Source organism: Oryx dammah, unplaced genomic scaffold (assembly GCF_014754425.2).
Source record: "Oryx dammah isolate SB20612 unplaced genomic scaffold, SCBI_Odam_1.1 HiC_scaffold_25, whole genome shotgun sequence".
Lineage (NCBI taxonomy): Eukaryota > Metazoa > Chordata > Mammalia > Artiodactyla > Bovidae > Oryx > Oryx dammah.
Window position 1 is genome coordinate 102,898,168 of NW_024070209.1, and position 22,162 is coordinate 102,920,329.

A 22,162-nucleotide genomic window follows, 5' to 3' on the forward strand; every position below is an offset into this window, starting at 1 on the left:
TACTTATTTTGGCCTTCTTTAATTGCTTCCAATAATGTGCTGTAGCTTTCATTATGCAAGTCTTAACTTTGGATGCTAAATTGATTTATGAATATTTTAATCTTTTGAATGTTACTGTAAATAAAGTTGCTTTCTTATATTCATTGTCAGAGTGTGTTCCTCTCTAGAAATACAGCTGGCTTTCTAAAGTTTATCTTCGGCTGTGCTGGCCTGGGTTGCTGTGCGGGCTTCCCTCCGGGTGTGGCGCGCAGGCCTCTCCATGCAGTGGCCCCCTTGCTGGGGAGCACAGGCTCTAGGCATGCCGGCTTCCGTAGCTGCTGCCCGTGGGCTCAGAAGCTGTGGCCCCCCGGCTCTAGGGCATGTGCTTAGCTGCTCTGAAGCACGTGGGATCTTCCCAGATAAGCAGTCAGACCTGTGTGTCCTGCGTCGGCAGGCGGATTCTTTACCCTTGAGCCACCAGGAAAGCCCCAGTTGGTTTTTTAAATCGACATATAACAGTATATTAGTTGCAGGTGTATGAGGCAATGATTTGATATTTGTATATACTGCCCAACGGTCACCCCAGTCAGTCACCATTTACCACCTCACATCGTTACACAGATTTTCCCTTCCGATGAGAACTTTCAAAATCTGCTCTCTGGGCAACTTTCCAATATTCAGTCTGGTGTTGCAAACTTCAGTCACCACGCTATACGCTGCATCTCCAGGACTCACTTATTTTGCAGCTGAAAGTGTGTGCCCATCTTGGCTCCTTTAGCCCCGCCCTCTGGTAACCACCATGCTGTTTTCTGTATCTAGTAACCCTTATGTTTTTTCTTTAAGATTCAGAGTATAAGTGGATTATATGGTATTTGTCTTTCTCTAACTTGTTTCACTTTGCACAGGGCTTCCCTGATAGTTCAGTTGATAAAGAATCCAAAAAAAACCCCAATCTCCTGCAATGCAGGAGAACCTGGTTTGACTCTTGGGTCAGGAAGAGTCACTGGAGAAGGGATGGGCTCCCCACTCCAGTATTCTTGGGCTTGCTTGGTGGCTCAGCTGGAAAAGAATCCGTCTGCAATGCAGGAGACCTGGGTTCAATTCCTGGGTTGGAAAGATCCCCTGGAGAAGGGACTGGCAACCTCCTCCAGTATTCTTGCCTGGAAAACCCCATGGACAGAGGAGCCTGGCAGGCTACAGTCCGTGGGGTCGCAAGGAGTCAGACACGACTGAGCAACTTCACTTCACTTCAGCTTGCTTCAAGGTCCATCCGTGTTACAGCAGACGGCAGGATCTCCTTCTTTTACTGCTGAACAATATTTCATGACGCATACACCACACCCTCTTCAGCCAGTCACCCGTCAGTGGGTGCTCAGGCTGCTTCTCATCGTGGCTGCTGTAGCAGGGCTGCAGTGAACATGGGGTGCAGATATCGTTCTGAGTTAGTGTTTTAATTTCCTCTGGATAAACACCCAGAAGTGGGGTTGCAGGACCACATAGTAATTCTACAGATTTTTAATTTTTTGAGCAACTTCCATACCGGTTTCCACTGTGGCTGCCCCCGTTGACATTCCAATGCAATTGAATTTTGTGCTGTTTATCCTGTATGCTGCTGGAGAAGGAAATGGCAATCCACTCCAGTACACTCACCTGGAGAATCCCATGGACAGAGGGGCCTGGCAGGCTGCAGGCCATGGGGTCGCAAAGAGGAGGACACGACTGGGTGACTGTCACTCACTCACTGTGTCCTGAAACCTTGCTGAAGGGTTTATTAGTTCTAATAGTTTTCCTATGTATTCTCTATGATTTCCTGTGTACGTGGTCATGAAATTTGCAGACAGACATAATTTTGCTTCATCCTCTCCCGCTTAGATGCCTTTTATTTATTTTTTCTTACCTGATGGATGAGGCTAAAACCTCCAATGAAGTGTGGCAGTGAGCTGGCGGGACTGGTCCCTGTTCCTCTTTCCTGCCCCCCGGGGGAGGCTCCAGTCTTCCCCACCGAGTGTGATGTGAGCCGCAGGGTGTCCTCAGGAAATGCCCTCTGTTTCTAGTTTCTTGAGTGCTTTTCTCATGAGAGGGTGTTGGGTTTTGTCAAATAGCTTTTCTGCACTTAGTGGGAAAAGCTTTCACAGCATCTTTTAAGCCATGAAACCATCTGCCTCCTTGTCTTCCTCTTTCTCCCTCACCAAACACAGAACCTCCCTGGAAGCAAATCAGAATCCCGAAACTAAAGACTTGCTGCAAGACGGCTGAAGGACTAGTGTACACCTCTTGGTCCTGTAATCCTTGCCCTGCCTGCTGTGTAACTGGGGCTGGGCCAGCCTACTGGACACCCCAAACAAGAGACATTCAAACAAACAAGCTCGAAGTTCAAACACGACTGATGATTTCCAGGGGCGGTGGCTCCTTTCGGCTGCACACACATGATTGCCTCTTCTGTTACAGACTGTAGAGTGAGAATGCTTGGCGTCAGAGGACAGCGTTGTGCAGGAAACAGCATGGACTCAGCTGTGTGACGGAAAGGTGGCGGTGGCCAGGCAAAGGCTTGTGTGAAAGGGACGGTAACATATTCTGAGCAGACCTTCCTGTTGCGGAAGTCTGCATTCTGAAAAATCCTGGGTTTAGTTTATTTTCCTGAGCCCTTACCTGTCCACCTTTCCGCTCCAGGAGTCTGACCGTGCCATGGGCTGACCTCACGAGTGTAAGCTCTCTGACCACGTTCTGACTTGCTGCGGGTAAGCGGGCTCTGGGAGTCATCCGTGTGTCTTCAGCCAGGACAGTGTCAGCTCAGTTTTGCTCATAACCTCAACCTCATGAGCCCAGAAGGCAGCACCATGCTTGCAGGCCACCGGGCACCGAGTCCAAGGCCTCAGAGAACAGTGACGGTAAAGGGGGAGCAGGAAGGACGGTGCATGTCAGGGCCCCCCACCGGGACACACCTGCGTACACACACACGTGTGTGTATGTTATGTGTACTGAGAGTGAGACCTGATCTTAATGTTGGCTCATGTGCACTGGCGGGCTGAGAAGCCCAAAGTCCGCAGGCCAGGCTCGCAGGCTCCTAGATGCTGCGTCTGGAGGCAGACCTCTTTGTCCAGGAAGCCTTGCTTTTTGCTCATGAGGCCTTCAGCTGAGGATGCCCACCCACATCATCGACAGCAATCTTCACTCGGGCTCCCCTGGCGGCTCAGACAGTAAAGGGTCCACCTGCAATGTGGGAAGATGCAGCTCTGATGTCTGGGTCAGGAAGACCCCCTGGAGGAGGGCGCAGCAACCCAGTCCAGTGTTCCGGCCTGGAGAATCCCATGAACAGAGGGGCCCGGCTGACTCCAGTCCATGGGGTCACAAAGAGCTGGATAGGACTGAGCGACTAGCACTTTCACTCTTTTCACTTCTTTTCTTGAAGGCAGTTAGTTATACACGTCAGGCACACCGCAACACGTGTGGACTAAATCACCAGTCTGACCGAATGAGGTGAGGCCACCGTTTCAGCCCGCCCTCTCCTGACGTGGGACCCACAGCTCTGCTGGCGCCGTGCTGAGTCTCGGAGTGAGGGCAGTAAGTAAGCCACTCTGCTTCCCAACAAAACACAGCTCCCAGGTGTGACTCACACACACAGACCTGCTCCCCGGGGCACGCAGCATGCTGGTGGAGGCTTACTGGCCTCTCCTCGACACCCGGTAACTGAAGCACTGGGATGTGAGGGTAACCATTGTGGGTGCATCTTACGTTCTGCCTTATGCTATGTGGTAAGAAGATAAAAACGTGTACTCGATGCACGCACACACACGCGCATACAGTCTATGGACTCGAGGCTGGTGAACTTTTTGTCGTCTTGCGGCTCCATGGCCAGCTGGACTGCCAGCTCGAAAGCCGGCACCACCGTCAGCACCTGATCTCGCCCCAGCGCCAGAGCCTGATCTGGAGCTAGAGGCCTTTCCGGCACACGCCCGACAGCTAGAGGTCACGCGGGCTCCAGAGCTAGAGCCGAACCCAGGGCCAAGGCTTAGAGTAAGTGCCACCAAGAACGGGGGCCAGCTCTATCATTTGATCCAAAGTCAGCTCCGCAGCAAGAACGAGTTCTGACATCAGCTCACAGGAAAGCCCCCGAACCCCGGTAAGCTCCAGAACCAGCTTGGGCACCAGCCCTGGAGTCTGGATCAGACCCCACCCAGATCCCAGGGTGACGGAACTGCACTCAGGTCTGCTCAGCGCGGCTCTGGGTACACAGCGGGCGCTCCTGGCAGCTCTCGAGCAGAGCTCCCTGTGGAGCCGGTGCCAGCACCAGAGCCTGCGGGAGGATGAGCCCCAGAGACCGAGTGCTCCAGGGCAGTACCAGAGCAGCAGCCCGAGAGTGCGGTGATCTCTGGAGCCAGGGCCCCCGGAGCTCCAGACTCAGGGCCACTTGCCGCACGGGCTCCAGCGCTGACCCACTCCCAGAGGCAGTTCTGTTAGCACCTCCAGGGCTCAAGCCAGCGCTGGCTCCCCAGCCAGACAGGCTCCCACACCAGTAACCAGCTGCCGCCCCAGCGCCGCTCCCGGGCAGGCTGGTGCTGTCCCACAAGCCGGAGCCAGCCTGGACATCAGCCAGCACGCCGCCTCGACATAGAGGCAGCTCTCTCACCGACTCCCGTGCCAGCCCCACTTAGGAGAACCAGCGCAGAGCCAATTCACAGAGCCAGCGTGAGGTTCCCAGGAGGCCGCGGCTCCAGCAGCGGCCTCAGAGCTAGAGCCGGCTCCGGTCACGGCTCCAGGGCCAGCTTGGCTGCCAGAAGCCAGTGTCGGCCTGGGAGAAGGCACTCCGGCACCCACACCAGAGCTAGGCCAAGCTCTGGCCCCAGTGTGATGCCATTTCAGGCACAGAGGCAGCTCTATCCTTGGTTCCTGGGCCGGATTCCACGCCTGCTGGGGGCCAGCGTCTGCCCTGACAGCGATTCCAGAGGCGGACCCAGTGCCGGAGCTAGGGCCGGCTCCACCACCAGGCTGAGGGCCAGTTACGGAGCGAGAGCCAGGGCTGGCTATGCAGCCGGAGGCACAGAGACCAGCCCCAGCCCCGGACGAGCGTCAGCGTGAGCCCCAGGCCAGCCCCACTCCAGCACCAGGGACAGCTCCCGCACCCAGGCCTCACCCGCAGCGGCTCGGCACCATGACGCCAGCTGGGGCCACCAGCGCCTGCCCAGGAGTCAACGCCGGCCTCAGTGGCCACTCCAGAGGCAGAGCCGCTGACTGCAGTAGCTGCACCAGCTGCAGGGCCAGGTCCCCACACCTCGGAGGCAGACTCAGCTAGCACGCCTCCCCTGGGGCCGGAGCTGAGTCTGACACCACTGCCAGTTCTAGGAACCTGAGCCAGCTCTGTCCCAGCTTCAGATCAGCTCTAGCACTGGGCAGGGCCAGTTAGGGGCCAAGGGGCGAGACAGTCCCTTCCAGGCAGGTCCCTCGCAGGTCCCTTCATCACTTCCATCTCCCAACTCCTCCTCCTCCTCCCTGAGGTCTCAGCCCTCGGGGTCTCTTTTCCTTGACCCTGCTTTCCCAAGGAAGGCTCAAAGTGGGTAGAGACCGCCAATGTTGGAAACTGCAGCCAGTATTGTGAAAACTGTATGTTTTGACCCAGAAAATCCACCTCACGGGTTCTTCCTGAAGTAGTGATTTATGGGCACAGATGTTCCCTTCAGCACGATTCTGAGAATGAAAAATGGCAAATGGCCCACATCCCATAGTAGGGGCTCTTTGGAAATTCTGATTTGGGGCCCCAGAAAATGTGGGAGGAAGAGGACTGGTCAGAGTCCAGCTGGGAGAACCATGTTTCAGAAGGGTACACGCCCCTGGGGTCCTTCCCCCAACACCCCCAAGTGCACAGGCACACGCGTCACACGAGGAGCCCTGTGGGTGAGCTCCCAGGAGTCGCTCTGCAGGTAAAGGGATGCACCTATGGGGCCCTGGGGTCCCACGCATGGTTCTCCCAGAGAGGCGTGTCCTCCACACCTCCCTGCAGGGGGTCTGCTGGCCTCTCCTCACGTTGTCCCCAGCGCTGGTCATCACCAGCCTGGAAACCCGCCAGGGCTGGGGCGACACCGCTGTCTCCAGTGTTTACGTTCTCGTGCCACCGAGAGGCTGAGCGTCTCTCACGTGCACCAACCACGTGCGTCGCCTCCTGTTAGACGTGCCCTTGTCTGTCCTCTGTCCCTTTTTAGAACACTGACTTTCAAGATCTGGGGACCACAGGGGTGTCAAACCGCTCTCTGGCCCTGGGACGCGAGGGGCTTCGTCCCGGTTCGTGGTCTGACCTCCCAGCTCTCGGCATGTCTGGCCACGGGAGGAGCCAGGCGCTTCCCTCTGTCTTCTGCCTCTGGGGCCACGCTTAGAGCAGGGTCTCCACCCTGAGACTGTACATGTATTTACAAAAAAGACTTCAATTTTTACATCTTATTTTTAATTCACCTAGAATTTCCCTTTAACAAGAATGCAACTTCAAATTAAAAAAAATTAACCACTCCCCACTTAAAATATATGGGCTACATCAAAGAGATGCCTATAAGTTGATTCCGTTTATAGGAAACACCCGGAGCAGGCAGACAAGAGACAGAAAGCAGATTCTGGGCTGCCAGGGGCTGGGGGAGGCAGGGTGGGGGTGAGCGCCTTTTGTTCCTTTAGGGCAGAAATAGATCCACTGAGGAAGTGTGGCCCATCTGGGAAGGAGAGTGCGGCCAGGGAGCAAGCCCTCGGGTCAGGGTTTCCTCTGGAGTGAAGCCGCGGGGAAGGTCGCTCAGCATCCCGAGTGTGCTCCAGGCTCAGGAAATGCATGATATAATGTGTGAAGAATTAAACGCTGTGACAGTAAGGCCCCAACTAAAAGGTACCATAAGTAATGTAAAATGAAAGTAGAAATTAGAAACAGAAGTATCAGGGAGGGGGAAGGCAAGCTCTAGGCGGGGGAGCAGGGAGAAGGGTCCCGGGTCGGGGTCCGGTGCTGCGGGCAGTTCACAGGAAGGCGCGTCCCCGCTGCTCCGGGTCCCCTGCAGGGGCGGGTGGGTGTTCCCAGCCACCTCGGCCCTCCTTGAGACCCTTTCCTGTCCCGGTGCGCCCCCAAGCCTGTGCCGCCCACATGGACGCCCCTCACTCGGGGACGGAGGGGGTGACCTGGTCCTCCACCTCCTCGGGCCGGCGGCCTGAGGACCCAGAGTCCTGCCCGCACGAGGATGATGCTTTTCCCGCCCCTGGACCTTCTGCTCCCAAATCGTGCACAGACCTGTCCCGGGAAGAAGTGAGATCCACCCCCAGGACTGGGGACAAACCTCGGCCAAGAGGGCCCCCAGGTCCCCACACTCCCTCCTGCTACCTTCACCTGTGGGGTTAACATAGCCGGCCCTCTGACCCCTCAGCCTGCTTCCGCTCGGGGCAGGCCCACCCGACACGAGCCCTCCCTCCCACACACACGGGGAGGGGACACAGGGCTCCCGCGTCGGATCCCAGAGGTGGCTGGGTCGGGACTGGGCTGCCCTGGGCCTCCCCGTGTTACCTTTGGTTCTTCCGGGCAAATGACCAGCCAGTGTCTGTGGCTGCGGCCTCGGGACCTCAGGACGCACAGGACACGCTGCTCATCGAGGGCTCCGGCCAGGCCAGCTGGGCAGGGGCTTCTCTAGGAGGAGGCGCCTGGTTACAGGGCTCCCAGTTCCGTTGGGCTCTATCATCAGGGAGGGGACATCACTTCCTGGGGTCTCTATAACTTGGGGTCCCTGCTCAAACATTAGCCCCCCAAGGGCCCTCAGGGCTGCTGAGGGGTCACCCCCACTTCATGCCATGTCCCTGCATGGTGACACCAATGGGGAGGCCTGGGTGCAGCCAGGGCCCCGCTCTGGGGGCACAGCTGGGTTCAGACTCGGCTCCTCCTTGTCACCAGCGATGGGACCCTGGACGAGTGGTGTGCCGCTCGGGGCCTCCTGTATCCCTGTCTGCACAGGAGGGCCGTCGGCCGTCTGCTGCCTGGACGCTCAGTCGTGTCTGACCCTTTGCAGCCCCGTGGACCGTAGTCCATCAGCTCCTCGGTCTGTGGGATTCTCCAGGCAAGAATACTGGAGTGGGTTGCCATCTCTTTCTCCAGGGGATCTTCCCGACCCACGGACTGAACCCGTGTCTTCTGTCTGTTGTGATGCAAGAAGAATCTTTACTGCTTGAGCTGTTGGGGGAGGCTGGTCATGATGTATCGTCCTTTCAATGTTGTTTGCCAGGATTTTACTGAGGATTTCTGCATCTCTATGCATATGAATTTTGGCTCGTAGATGTCTTTTCTTGCGGCTACTCTGGAATCGGGTTAATGCTGGCATCACAGCATGTATCTCACAGTGAATTTAAAAGTATCCCCTCCTTTGTCTTCTGAAGAGTTTAGGAAGAACTGGCATTCCAAGTATTTGAGATGAAACACCGGGCTCTGGGCTTGGCTTTGTTGAGAATTTATGACTGCTTCAGTCTCCATGATTATAGGCTAACCAGGCTTTCTATTTCTTCTTCTATCAGTTTTGGTAGTTTGTGTGTTTCCAGAATTTTTCCATTTCATTTAGGTTAAGTAACTTGTTCCATAAAATTGTCCCATACTTGCCAGTTTTGTACATCTTTAAAAGAAACAACTGTTTTACTGATTTTCTCGGGTGCTCCTCTGTTCCGTTTATCTTTGCTCTAGATTTCATTATTTCCTTTGTTCTGCTAACCTTGGTTTTACTTTGCTCTTCTTTGTCTAATCAAGGGCTCTTGATGAAAGTGAAAGAGGAAGTGAAAAAGTTGGCTGAAAGCTCAACATTCAGAAAACCATGGCATCTGGTCCCATCACTTCATGGCAAATAGATGGGGAAACTGGAAACAGTGTCAGACTTTATTTTTGAGGGGCTCCAAAATCACTGCAGATGGCGACTGCAGCCATGAAATTAAAAGACGCTTACTCCTTGGAAGAAAAGTTATGACCAACCTAGACAGCATATTAAAAAGCAGAGATATTACTCTGCCAACAAAGGTCTGTCTAGTCAAAGCTATGGTGTTTCCAGTAGTCATGTATGGATGTGAGAGTTGGCTTATAAAGAAAGCTGAGCACCAAAGAATTGATGCTTTTGAACTGCGATATTGGAGAAGACTCTTGAGAGTCCCTTGGACTGCAAGAAGATCCAACCAGTCCATCCTAAAGGAAATCAGTCCTGAATATTCACTGGACTGATGCTGAAGCTGAAACTCCAGTACTTTGGCCACCTGATGCAAAGAGCTGACTCATTCGAAAAGACCCTGATGCTGGGAAAGATTGAAGGAGGGGAGAAAAGGGGATGACAGAGAATGAGATGGTTGGATGGTATCACCAACTCAATGGACATGAGTCTGAGTGAACTCCGGGAGTTGGTGATGGACAGGGAGGCATGGAGTGCTGTAGTCCATGGGGTCACAAAGAGTCGGACACGGCTGAGTGATTGAACTGAACTAATCAAGGGCATCGTCTCACCAGCCCCTGACAACAGCCAGTCAACTCCCCAGGTCTGCGTTGTTGGGTAGACAACAGTCACACACTGGAGTGGACCAGGCTACCAGGAGCTTTTCATGCTGGCTCCCTCCCCCCCCGACTAGTTTCACCCTGAACCTTGCCAGCCCCCAGGCTTTGGTGGCTGCCATGGACGGGCTGACCTGGCCTCTCACAGACCACAGCCTCAGGTGTTGTCTGTGATCTGCAAACAAGAGGACTTGCTGAAGTTTGCAAAGGGGCACTGCCCACTGTCACAGGGCCCTACCCACCACCACCAGACTCTGCCTCTGCGTGCTTCCCTCACACCTTCCAGGCTTGGGTCCCTGGTGCCTATGCCCTTGGGCACTCAAGAGCATCCATCCGTCAGATCCGACAGCGGCAAAGCCGGTCCTTCCATCCAGCCACCAGTTCCCCAACTCGGAGCCCAGGACCAGCAGAAGCTCCCATTCCAGGATCTGGGATCAGCTAAGGAGACGGCCTGAACTCAGCAGCTGGGGAGGTGCCCACTTGCTTGGTGTGCACTCCAGGCCCAAGTGGAGAGGATCAACATGAGTTTTTCCAACATGAGCTTGGCCCCCTTCGTGGCCAGGGGGAGGAGATGACTGCCCCACCCCTTCTCCAAGACAGCCCCTCCCAGTTCCAGTGTACCTCACTCCCTCCATACCCAGAGGGGACCAAGACGCCCCAGCTCCTAGAAGCCCCTGGAGGTGGACGCTGGCATGGGGCGCCCTGCGGAGTCTGGGCTCTGCTGATCCTCCACTCCTCGGGGGCCAGGAGTAGACGTTCCGTCCTCAGCATCCCCACGGCCCTCGGCCTCCAGCAGCCCTCGTCTTCAGCTCCACACGCCCTTGGCAGCCTTGGGCACATGAGAGCTGGGTCTCAGGGTCTGCAACATCAGCTTCTTGCTGCTCTCCTACCAGCGGGTGAGGGACCCCCTGCATCCATGTCAGCCTGGACATCAGAAGAGCGACAAGGGCCAGAGTGCCCTGCTAATTCCCCCGGCCCCTCACTTGGACCTCTCTGGTCGTCGGCACCCGAAGGGCTTTGACGAGAAGCCCCCCTGGGCCCTCAGGGCAACAGGCCCCTCCCTGAGAGGAGGAGGATGACTTCACAGCCTCCACTGAGCACAGGAGGAGACAGAGGCCACCTCCGCATCTCTGGGGGGCTCTCTGGGATCCATGCTCTATGGGCTGGAACACAGGCCCAACAAAACACCTCTGAATCCAGGAGCTAGGAAGTGGGCGTTCTGACCAGACAGCCTGTACCCTGCAGTGACCTCTGACCCCTGGCCCCCCACTCAGAGTCCCGTGTGGTCTGGTCCAGACACCCTCCCCTGTGAGCACCTCTCATCCCCACCCCAGGCTCCCTACTGCCTTCCTCCCCCAGGGACCCTCCCAAGTTCCTCCCCACCCCGTCACCCCCATCCACAATGGACTCACCTCCAAGGCCGGACTCAGAGCCTCAGGCTCCTGTGCAAGGACAGCCTTTGGGGTCAGGTTGGCCTGGACTCAAACCCACAGCGGGGCCACGTCATGGCCCGTGACAGGCCAGCTCACGTGGTGACTCTCTGAGCCTCAGTTTCCTCCACTGAAAACGGGATCAGTGACTCTGACCTTGGGAGAGGGTGCTGGGGATTAAAGCAGGGAGAGAAAGACACTCAAAGTGCTTGGACTCAGGAGGTCCCCTGTCTGGGGGAGCCCCCCAGGACAAGGTCTCAGCGTGGGCTCAGTGAACCTGAGGAGCCATGATTCTGACCGCCCCAGTCACGGCTGGACCTGGTCACTTAGACTTGAATGACCTTGAGTGCTGGGACCGCTGCTGATCTAGAAAGTGGGGTGACATCACTGAGTGACGAGAGGGCTGACTATTAACAGTAACTGCCCCCCAACTCTCGCCCATAGGGGTGCTGGGCGCCCTTCTCCACGGCTCCCTCTGACCCTCGGCCACCAGCCAGGCCTGCCCGTGGGGACAGGCTGGACCTCAGTCTTGGGGTGCTGTCAGAAAGGCAAGCAATGTGGGCAGAGGGCACGGGGACGTGGTGGCCTCCCCTTCTCCCTGCCGAGTCGGCGTCCAGCGACTCACCCAGCCGGGCCCTGGGGTCCAGACGGAGGGCTGGGGGTTTGCACGGGGACTGTCCTGTCTGCTGCTCTCCAGGAGCACCCCGCCCAGCGCTCGGCGCTCAAGGGGCCACAGGCCGCAGAGCAGCTGACTGGGGGGCCGGCAGGCCGGTCACGACCACAGGAGCCTTGGCGGTGCGCGCGGCGCGCAGGCGCGGTGCGGCCCCGGGGGGAGGGGTGACCGAGGCCCCGGCCCCTGGCGGGTCACCCCGCACCCCATCCCGAGGCGCGGGTGGGGAGGGCCGAGAGCCCGTAGCGCGCCCCCAGCCCCCAGGAGGGAGAGTCAGCGCAGGGACCGCCCTGAGCCTCCTGAGCAGTCCTTGTCCAGGCCCTCACGGGACAGTTAGGAAACAGGCCAGGAGAGGGGCAGAGACTCGGCCCAGCACTGGGCGCGGAGGGGAAGGCAGGCTCCCAGGCTCCGAGGCCGGGCTTCAGCCCTGCCATGGGGTTTGCTCTGGGAACCAGACGGCCTGAGGTCCTGGGGTACCCTGCCCACCCACCCTGCCCACCCCTCCCGCGTGGGACCCTTTCCTTTGGGCGTCCGCACATGGGCTCAACACACACACACACACACACACACACACACACACACTGAATGCCCTGCTGGGGAGTGCACCCTGGAAGGAGATGAGGAGGAAGAAAGAGGTGGGAAGTGGCCTGATGGCACCACCGGTGGGGAGGGCACAGGAGGCGGTTCCCTGCTGCCTGGATGCCTTCATTCTCCCCCAGTTATCGAACGCCTATTCCATGAAGGCTTCCGCCTGCGCGCATGCTCAGTCGTATTCAACTTTTTGCGAGCCCATGGACTGTATAGTCCGCCAGGCTCCTAGGTCCATGGAATTCTGCAGACCAGAATACTTGAGCGGGTTGAGTTCCTACTCCAGCGGATCTTCTGACCCAAGAATTGAACCCTCAGTCTCCCGTGTTGGCAGGCAGATTCTTTACCACTGCGCCACCTGGGAAGCCCCCTACCCCATGCAGGCGCCTCCTAAATGCTGGTGGCAGAGCCGTGAACACAGGCTGAGAGATGAGATCTTCATGCCCAGGCACACAGGCCTGCCAGGCAGGTTGAGTTCTCAGGAGATGGGTCTGACAAGAGGCCTAAGTAAGGCTCCTGGAGTTCCATGATCCAGGCTGGAGGAGAAATGGGCTCCCTGGGGACCTTTTAGCATCCCATCACCAGGACAGGGCTGGGAGGGCACAGTTGTAAATTCCTTTGTCTCTGACCCTGGAACCCCATGTCTTCTTCCAGCATCTGGGAACTGGTGACAGGCTCAGTTGTTGGTGTGCAAGTAGGCCCAATCTCAGACCCTTCTTAGTTCTCAATGGACCAAAACCAAAGTTGCTCTCCATGGTCCAGCCCAGAGCCTTGGGGCAAAGAACTGAGGGCTTGAGGAGAGCAGAAAGGGCTTAAAGCAACTCTTAAGGACCACGATTTGGACAGGAACGGGTTTGGGGCTCCAGCAAGTGCTGGATCATGGTAGACTGGATGAGAGGGCAGCCTCTGGACCAGTTCTTTGGGTCTAAATCATGTCTCTACCACTTAATTTGTGTAGGTCACTTCCTTTCTCTGGGCCTTGGTTACCTTTTAAAGGTAAGAATCAGGTGAAGATTAATAAGCTAATACAGGGAAAGCTCTTAAGAAAATGTCTGGTGCACCAAGAGTTCTATAGAAGGTTTTGTGCAATTGGCTCAGATCAGGGCCCCTTGGGCAGGACAGGGGGCAGAGGCTTTGCTGGTGGGAAGGGCATGGAGGCATGGCAGGTCCAGAGGATGAGGGGGCTAGCTATGGGCTGCTGTCCCCTGATACCTGTCCAGCTGTCTGTCTGGTTCCCCGGGAGGCTAGCAGGGGTAACAGTGCCCGCAGTAGAATTGGGGGACTGTTACCGGGTGGGCAGAACCTCTGGGAGAGAGAGGAAAGCACCCTGAAATTGACTGCTCGGCCAGGTCATCAGGTGCGGGAGAAATGGGAGGGGCTTGGGGAGGAGGAGAGGGGCTGATGGATGAGCAGATAGTGAGAAAGAGGCGCAGCTAACTCAGGAGACGCTCGGGGCTTCTGGTGGCCACCTGTGCTCCCTGTTACCAGATACACAAAGGAAGGGAAACTTGGATTTGAAAGAACCTGGCTGGGGTGCCTAGGGCCAGTGGACTAAGGAAACCAAATTTATTGAAAAGCAGTGATTTTACTAACAAAGTGGGTTTCATCAGGAAAGGCAAGAGGATTGCTATCAGGACAAGCATACCACAGCAAAAACTATAGGCAAGTCCGCAAAACAGAAGAATAGAGTTACTCTGCAGAGAATGGTAAGCAGTTGGGAAACCGAGCTTTGGAGGAAAATCCATTGGAGGAAAGTGCGAGTTCAGGGCTGGTGAGGGCTTCCCATTGGCTGAGCTGCCTGCTTTCCCATTGGCTAAGAAAAAGTTACCCAAAACGGCAAAATGGTTGTCCAAGGAGGCCTTACAAATAGCTAAGAAGCGAAAGGCAAAGGAGAAAGGGACAGATACCCAACTGAATGCAGAGTTCAAGAGAATAGCAAGGAGAGATAAGAAAGCCTTAAGTGAACAATGCAAAGAAATGGAGGAAAACTATAGAATGAGAAACACTGGAGATCTCAAGAAAGTTAAAGATACCAAGAGAATATTTCCTACGGATGGGCACGATGAGGGACAGAAACTATGGACCTAACAGAAGCAGAAGAGATTAAAAAGGGGGGGCAAGAATACAGAGAACTATACAAAAAAAAGTCTTAATGACCTGGAAACCACGATGGTGTGGTCACTTACCTAGAGCCAGACATCCGGGGTGTGAAGTCCAGTGGGCCTTAGGAAGCATTGCTACAAACAAAGCTAGTGGAGGAGATGGAATTCCAGCTGAGCTATTTCAAATTCTAGAAGATGATGCTGTGAAGGTGTTGCACTCAACATGCTAGCAAATTTGGAAAACTCAGCAGTGGCCACAGGACTGGAAGAGGTTCGTTTTCATTCCACTCCCAAAGAAGGGCAATCGGAGCTCTTTCCTGGGGGTGAGGCTGGTGTGTGTTCTGGAGAGGGTCAGGCTGCTTCCTCGGAGATGATCTGAGTGACCAGGGCATCTGGTATTCACACTGTAGACCGTGGTGTTCTCTGGGCCCCGAGCTTTCCAAACATGAAGCTGAGACAGGAGAGTCTGGCTTTATAAAATAAACAGAGAGGGAATTCCATGACAGGCCACTGCTTAGGACTCGTATTTTCACTGTAGGGGGCATGGGTTTGATCCCCAGTCAAGGAACCAAGTCCCACAAGCGGCATGGTGAGGACAAAAAGTAAAATAAAAATAAAATATATAACATATATAAACTAAGTGAATAATAAGACGACAGTGAAGACCTTTGTCTCTGCCCCCAGGCTGCCCCTCTGGTCCCAGGGTCTGCTCACACAGTCGGACGCTCCCATGTTCCTGGCTCTGAGGCATCTGTCTGCTGTCTGTCTCACTTACTTGGGACTGGCAAATCCTATTCCATCAGTGATCCCGTTATTCCCACAGAACTCCCACTCCAGCATGGACCTGCCGGCCTTTCCTCCTCAACACTGCTTCACGAGCTCCGGGGGCCAAGAAGGGCTGGGGTCCCGCTGAACAAACCCAACTGCTCCAAAAAGCCACGCCATGGAGAATGCCCCAGGCTTCAGCCCCCAGGCCAGAAGAGCAGCATGCAGGGCAATGAGGCAGAGAGAACCCTACAACCGTACGAAAACACTGCTGTGCACACAGGGACCACAACAACAACGTCCTCTGTGGCAGCAATTCAGAAGGTCACCGGGGCAGAGATGGGAGCAAAGAATGAAAAGGCCTAGTTTCCACAATGAGATATGTGCTACGGTATTTTATAGAGTCTGTGTTAAATCAGGGGAGAAGAAACATCTTAACAATACATGAGGTGAGAGCACATAAATTTGAAAAGAGGAAATAATAATTGTCACCACATGTCAAAGCGGCTCACGTCCTCTTATGTAAAAAGTCCCGAGGGACCTCCCTGGTGGTCCAGGGGTTAGGACTCAGGCTTTTACTGCTAAGGGCCTGGGTTCAATCCCTTGTCAGAGAACTAAGATCCTGCAAGAGGCGCAGCCAAAAAAAAAATAAAAGGCGTCCCTAGAAACGAAGAAAAGCAGCCGTGCAGATAAAGGAACACAAAGGTCATTATCAGACATGTCACACACACAGATAACAGTTCGGTCTTATGACTCCAAAACCCCCCGAGTTTGGAAACATACTCCGGGGCTGTGTGGAAATAGGAACTTTTAGTCCTCATTGATGGGAACACGTTTCTTTCGATGGAGACAATTTGGTCATGTCTGTCAAAACTACAGATGCATTTACCCTCTGACTCAGCAGTCCCAGGTCAGGAGTCCATCCCCTAGAAACACCTCTACGCTTGCCATGCGTATGTTTTATTTCCTGCACCTTCATCAGAGCAAAAGACTGGAAACACCCCAGCTCCCTCCACTGGGGGAGAGGATACGAGATGACCGTCCACACGAGGAAAGAAAGTGTTATTGGGGTAGAAAATAAGGAGGAAGAGGGAAGGGAGGAAGACCTCTGAGCGCGGACCTGGAAAGATCGCCCCTGGTGCTGACCGCTGGCAGGGCTGAGGCTCACTGGACAGGCCCCCAGACTTTGGGCTGCCTTTTCCAAGTACCTTGAGGAGCAGCTTTGTCTGTGAGCCCAGGACTTCTGGCCCAGCTCAGCCACTGAGCGGGACGGGGACTCTAGCTAATGCCTTGGGAGCACCGTCTGGTTCCCCTGGTGGACTTGAGCTCAGCCCTCTGAGTTACTGCTGGGAGGACAGAGAATGACTAGTTACCTTCTGTCTGAAAAGATCAAGGCCACCTTTGTGATGGAACCTAGGAACAGACATCCTCACAGGCCCATTTTATGGAGGGCAAGGCTGAGGACAGTGGAGGGAGCAGGTATGCGGGGGTGATAGGCAGCATGGGCACTCAGACCAAGGGCCTCACATCCCCTGAACCATACCCCCGCCCGCTAGGTCCTGAGTGGCTGGACAGGGTCGCCTGCGGGACCTGCGGCTCCCACCTGAGCTGGGACGCCTGCCCGGGCCCCGAACTCATCTGACCCCGGCCCCAGTTGGCTCCAGGCCTGTTCAGCTCGGTGTTTCCAGGCCTCTAGAACACTGCCTGGTACGAGGTAAGCAAGTAAATTCTATTGAACCAGTGCGATCCTCCCAACAGGCCTAAGAGGTAGGTGCTATGTTACAGATGAGAAAGCGGAGAGATTCTGGGGTTCCTTCACTCGGGCTTTGTGCGCTATGAGTGGTCCCTGCTGTGTGCAGGCACCTGGGTCATTGTGGTGAGCCCACCCCAGCCCTGCCCTCAGAAAGCCCAGCCATGGGGGGGCAGCATCTCAGACATGGCCGCAGCAGTGGGGAGGGGGCAGAGCCAGGGCCTCTCCAGCACATCTTTCACCAGCTGTGGGGCTAGAGCAGGCTCTGGAGTCAGCTCTAGGGCTGGAGCCCCCTGAAGCGCGAGAACGTGCCCCACCCGTAGACAAGTGCCCACTCGGGCCCCACCTCCAGACTAGAGCTAGCTCCAGCTCAAAGCCACTGGCTCCAGAGCTAAAGCCATTTCAGTCGCTAGTTCTTGCACTGAATCTGGCATTAGCACCAGAATTGGAATCAATCTCAGAACTAGAGGAATTCTAGAACCAGCTCCAGCACGGTTACCTGATACGGCCGTGTTCCAGCCTCGCAAGAGGCACCAGCTCCCAGGCCTCAGCTCCCAGGCTGGCGGAGCCAGCCATCTGTCCGGCCTCATTCACAGCTCTACCCTCAGTGCCCATCGCTAAACTCTGGCCACTCCCGGCTACAACCCCGGAGACTTCCTCCACCTCGCCTCTGAAAGTCACTCAGTCGTGTCCGACTCTTTGCGACCCCACGGACGATACAGTCCATGGAATTCTCCAGGCCAGAATACTGGAGTGGGTAGCCTTTCCCTTCTCCAGGGGATCTTCCCAACCCCAGGAATTGAACCCAGATCTCCTGCATCGCAGGGGGATTCTTTACCAGCTGAGCCACAAGGGAAGCTCGCCTGTGAGGGCAACACCTTATTTCTGTTACATGGTACAGATTTTTTTGTATTTAATATGCTAAATGATAGATTCAATATAATTTCATCTTTTGTCAGTTTTAAGTGGGGCACTTTGTTAACTACGTTCTCTGGACTGTGTAACATCACCGTTCCCCAGGTCGAGAGCATTTTCATCACGACAACAGGAGCCCTGCACCCACCGAGCAGTTACCCCTCAGTCCCCGCCTGACGACCGTGAACCTGCTTGCGGTCTCCGAGCAGGCCCCTCACCCCGGCCTGCAGCCCCCTCCAGAGCTCGGCTGACTCTCCTGTGCCCCGCCCCACCAGAGGTGAAGACCTCTGACAACACCAATGTGCTCAGTGCCACTGGCTCCACCGCCCACCATGACTTTGTCCTGGAGATGCTGACCGTCACCAGAGGGCTGAGGTCGGGCATGGAGCCAGCTCAACCCTCCCCCACATGAAGCCGAAGGGGCTCAAGGCTGCCAACAGCACCTTCTCATTGCCCCCGCACTGGCCAGTCACAGGGTGCCCCGCTGGGGTCTACACCCAGCTGGGAAGCCAAGCACTTACAGACTGGAGCCCAAGACCAGCTGGGCACCTTGTTCCCCAAAAGACAGTCCAGACCACCCGAGCGCACTTCGCCTTGAACTTCTGCTGCCAAGATAACACGCTGCTCAACAGGCTGACCTGACCTCCGGTGGCCCACTCACAGCCGCAAGTGCCTTCTCACCTTTGGACCAGCTCCAGGGTCAGAGCGCCCTCTGGCTTCCCCTCCAGAGCTAAGCCACGCCCATCTCCACTGGCTCGGGCAGCACTTTGAGCACAGCTGCCAGAGGCAGAGCTGGCCCAGCCCTGGAGCCCGTCCACCAGGCTAGCTCCAGCTGACTTTCCGAGGAGCGCTGCCCACCAGCATGGCGCCCTGTCCACCAGCCAGGCCCTGCCCTCTGTGCACCTCCCCCGCACCTTCCCGGGTGCAGGTCACATGGTCCCTGGGTGTGCCCATGGACACCCCAGAGCACCACTCACCCAGCGGGTGTGACCCCTGCGGAGCTGGCCCCTCCATCAGTCACCAGGTCCCCCACACAGACTCCAGGGCCAGGGCCAGCTCCCACCCCGCGGCCGTGAGCAGCTCAGGCGGGGCGCCGGCCTCAGCTGTGGGGACGCTGCCCTGCGCTGCGCGAGCACGTTCTCCGCTCCTCCACTCTGCACTGTGTCACGACAATGTGGGCCGTGACCCCGAGGCCCCTGATGTCCAGGAAAACAAGGTGATTACGCCACCCCCCTCCCCGAACAGCTCTTCCCAGCTCTTCCTTCCAGTGACCAGTCGCCCTCTCCACACCACAGAAGTGGCCAAGAGGCCCCCAGTGCGGGACGCTGGCATGGGGCGCCCGCAGAGTTCAGGGCCTCCGCTGCTCTTGCCGTCCGTGGGTTCTGGGAGTCGACACCGTCTTCATCCTCCGGGACCTCAGGCCCCCGCGGGGCCTCCAGCCGCACCTGGCCTTCAGCTGCCCGCATATCGTGGAGCCCGCAGCCCAGCCCCTCGCTGTCACCCTCCATCCGGCAGGTGGACGACGCTGCGTCATCCATGTCAGCCTGGACATGAGAACACAACATGGACAAGAGCTTCACGCTGACCGGGAGGGCGACGCCTCGGTCCCCTCACTCACACGTCCCTGGGTACAGACCTCTGCTGAATGGCCGCCTTGACAAGAGGCCACCTGTGGACCCTCCGGGCAGCGGACCCCACCCTGAGACGGGGCAGACGACCACCACAGCCCCCACGGTGCGCAGGGGGAACCTGAGGCGGCCGCCTCCTCCCGGTAGGTTATTGGAGACCCATGCCTGGGGGCGGGGTAGCATGCACGGGTGCCCTCCATGCTCCCTCCAAATCTAGGATGCTGCGGATCTAACAGGACAGCCCCCTCACGTCCTGTCCCCACACACAACCGGCGGTGACCTCCGACCCCCGGCCCCACACTCAGAGCCCTGTGTGGTCTGGTCCACCCTCCCTCCCCCGTGAGCACCCCTTGCCCCCATCCCAGCCTCCCTACCGCCTTCCTCCCCCCGGGACCCCTCCAAGCCCTCCCCCTCAGAGCCCCCTGCCTGCAGTGCCCCCTCCCCACTGCCCCCCAAATGACAGACTCCCCACCAACCTGGTTCAGAGCTATCGCCAAGGCTCCTGTGCTGGAACCGATTTGGGGTCAGAACGACCTGGGTTCAAACCTATAGCAGGGCCACGTCCCGGCCCTGTGACAGGCCAGGTCCTGCGGCGACTCTCAGAGCCTGTTTCCTCTGCTGAAGATGGAGTCAGCGACTCTGACCTTGGAAGGCTTTGAGGGGATAAAGGTTGGGAGAGGAAGGCACCCAAAGTGGCCTGGCTGGGGGAGTCCAGCACAGGACAAGGCCTGCGATGGTTAGCGTGGGCTCGGTGGAGGTGAAGAGCAATGGTTCCGAGTGCCCCCATCACAGCCGGCCTTGGTCACTTAGAGCTGAATGACCTTGACTGATGGGGCTGCTCTTCATCTACAAGGTGGGGTGAAATCACTGAGCACCCAGAAGGCTCCCTCATAGCAGGAACTGCCTCTCAACCCTCACCCATGGGTCCTTCCAGAAGACGGGGGGTGGGTGGGTAGCAGAGGACAGGGAGTAGACGAGGAGGGGTGGGGCGGCCTGTCCCTTCTCTCTGGAGTAGACGTCCACTGTGGCTCCAGGTCCCCAGGTGGCCACGTGCTGAGCTGGGCCCCTGGATGGAGTCTGGCTGCCAGGACAGAGGGGTGGGGGTGGTTGTTCGGCGACTTTCCTCTCCCAACGATGGCAACCTACCGCGCCAGCACCCTGCGGCCGGCTCGGTGCGCCGGGGTGATGCCAGGGCTTGGGAGACGCGGGGGTCGCAGAGCCATTGGCTGGACCAACTGCGCAGAGAGACATCGGCGTTGCGCGGGCGCGGCGGGGCGGCGTCACATGCACGTGCTGCCCTCGGGCTGGTGTGCGCGCCCGGCCGTGGACACGAGGCCCCGCAGCCCCGCAGGCCGGCGGCGTGCGCGCCTCAGAGTGGGTCCTGCCACAGTCACCCCGGGTGGAGACCCGGGACCGCGACCAGGCTGGGCTGGACTCACGCATTCTCATACCCAGGACTTCATGGGCCTGTGGGTCACTGCGAGAGGCAGGACAGGCCCCGGCCCAGGAGGGATTACTGCCCCCATTTCACTGATGAGGAAACTGAGGCTTAGAGAGAGACTTGCCCCCTCTGCGCCCTACAGAATGACCGAGGCAGGATTTGAACCCAGTGCCTGTTAGACCCCTCGGGGCCCACCTGACATTGAAGCTGCATCCAGATGCGACAGGAGGGACCTCTGGGCTCTGACGTTCCCTGAGCCGTTGGTCCTGGTGCCCAGAGAGGAACCTCGTCCTCTGGTGGGGATAGGCTGGTCTGGGTTACTGGGAGAGTCTACAGTGCCCAGGTCTGGTGGCCATTCCCCAGCCGTCACTGCCAGCCCCAGACAAAGGCGTGGCTCTGACGCCCGATTTCACAGGAAGCTCAAGGCCAGGAGGGTGTGGCCCGCAGGGAAGCCAGGACCCCTGAGCGCCAGGAGGCCCCCAGTGTGGGATAGCAGTCAGGAATGACCCAAGTCGGGGAGGGGGGGGGTCCTAACTCCAGCTCAGCCTCTTTGTAGCTGGTGCCTCAGGCAAGGCTCTAGGCCTCAGTTGCCCTGTCTGTGAAATAGGGAGATCACTGGGCCAGCCTGATGGGTTGTTGGGAGACTCGCCCGAGAAATACCTGTTGGGCCTCTTGCTGGGTGCCTGGAATGTAAGAGCCACCTGCAGGGGGCGCTAGTGATCAAGAACCGCCTGCCAACGCAGGTGACTTTAAGAGAGGCCGGCTCCCTACATGGGTGGGGAAGACGCCCTGGAGGAGGAAATGGCAACCCACTCCAGTATTCTTGCTTGGAGAGTCTCGTGGGCGGAGGAGCCTGGCAGGCTACAGTCCCCGGGGTTGCAGAGAGTCAGGCGTGAGCTCACGGTCCCTCAGGGTCCAGGGTCCAGGACGCCCCTCCTCAGGGGCCTCTCCTGCAGCCCTGCCCCCAGGAATAAGCAGCAGCATATGCAGAAGGTCCCGGAGGTCAGCACAGCGCAGCTGAAGGAGGCTCCGTGTGGGAAGGAGCGCTGGAAGGCCTCCGTGCCACGGTCCAGGGCTGGTGCCGTGGCTGCCCCCCCCCTCTTGCCGGTCCTCACCTCCAGTAAAGGCTTGTTTAGAGTAGACTCCTGCCTCTGTGGTTTCATCCTCTCTTTCCTTCACTGTGAGTATGGTTTCAGTGTGTCTGCCCTCTGATGCCCTTTTGCGACACCTACCATCTTACTTGGGTTTCTCTTACCTTGGGCGTGGAGTATCTCTTCACGGCTGCTCCAGCAAAGCACAGCCGCTGCTCCTTACCTTGGATGAGGGGTATCTCCTTACCGCCGCCATTCCTGACCTTCAACATGGGATAGC

At 57.2% G+C, this 22,162-nt stretch overlaps 1 long non-coding RNA gene across 4 annotated transcripts; it reads right to left on the bottom strand.

Moving 5' to 3' along the window:
* Window positions 1-6,390: 6,390 nt before the first annotated feature.
* LOC120852215 lies at window positions 6,391-11,717 on the bottom strand. Of its 4 annotated transcripts, none has more exons than XR_005718501.1 (4): window positions 11,558-11,717; window positions 10,915-11,062; window positions 10,140-10,426; window positions 6,391-7,663 (listed from the first exon to the last, which is right to left on the bottom strand). It is a non-coding gene; the product is annotated as an uncharacterized LOC120852215 (long non-coding RNA). The 4 variants fall into 4 exon arrangements; XR_005718499.1 differs by having other exon boundaries at window positions 10,915-11,088; window positions 11,558-11,653; XR_005718500.1 differs by lacking the exon at window positions 10,140-10,426 and having other exon boundaries at window positions 10,915-11,102; window positions 11,558-11,647.
* Between the last annotated feature and the right edge of the window lie 10,445 nt (window positions 11,718-22,162).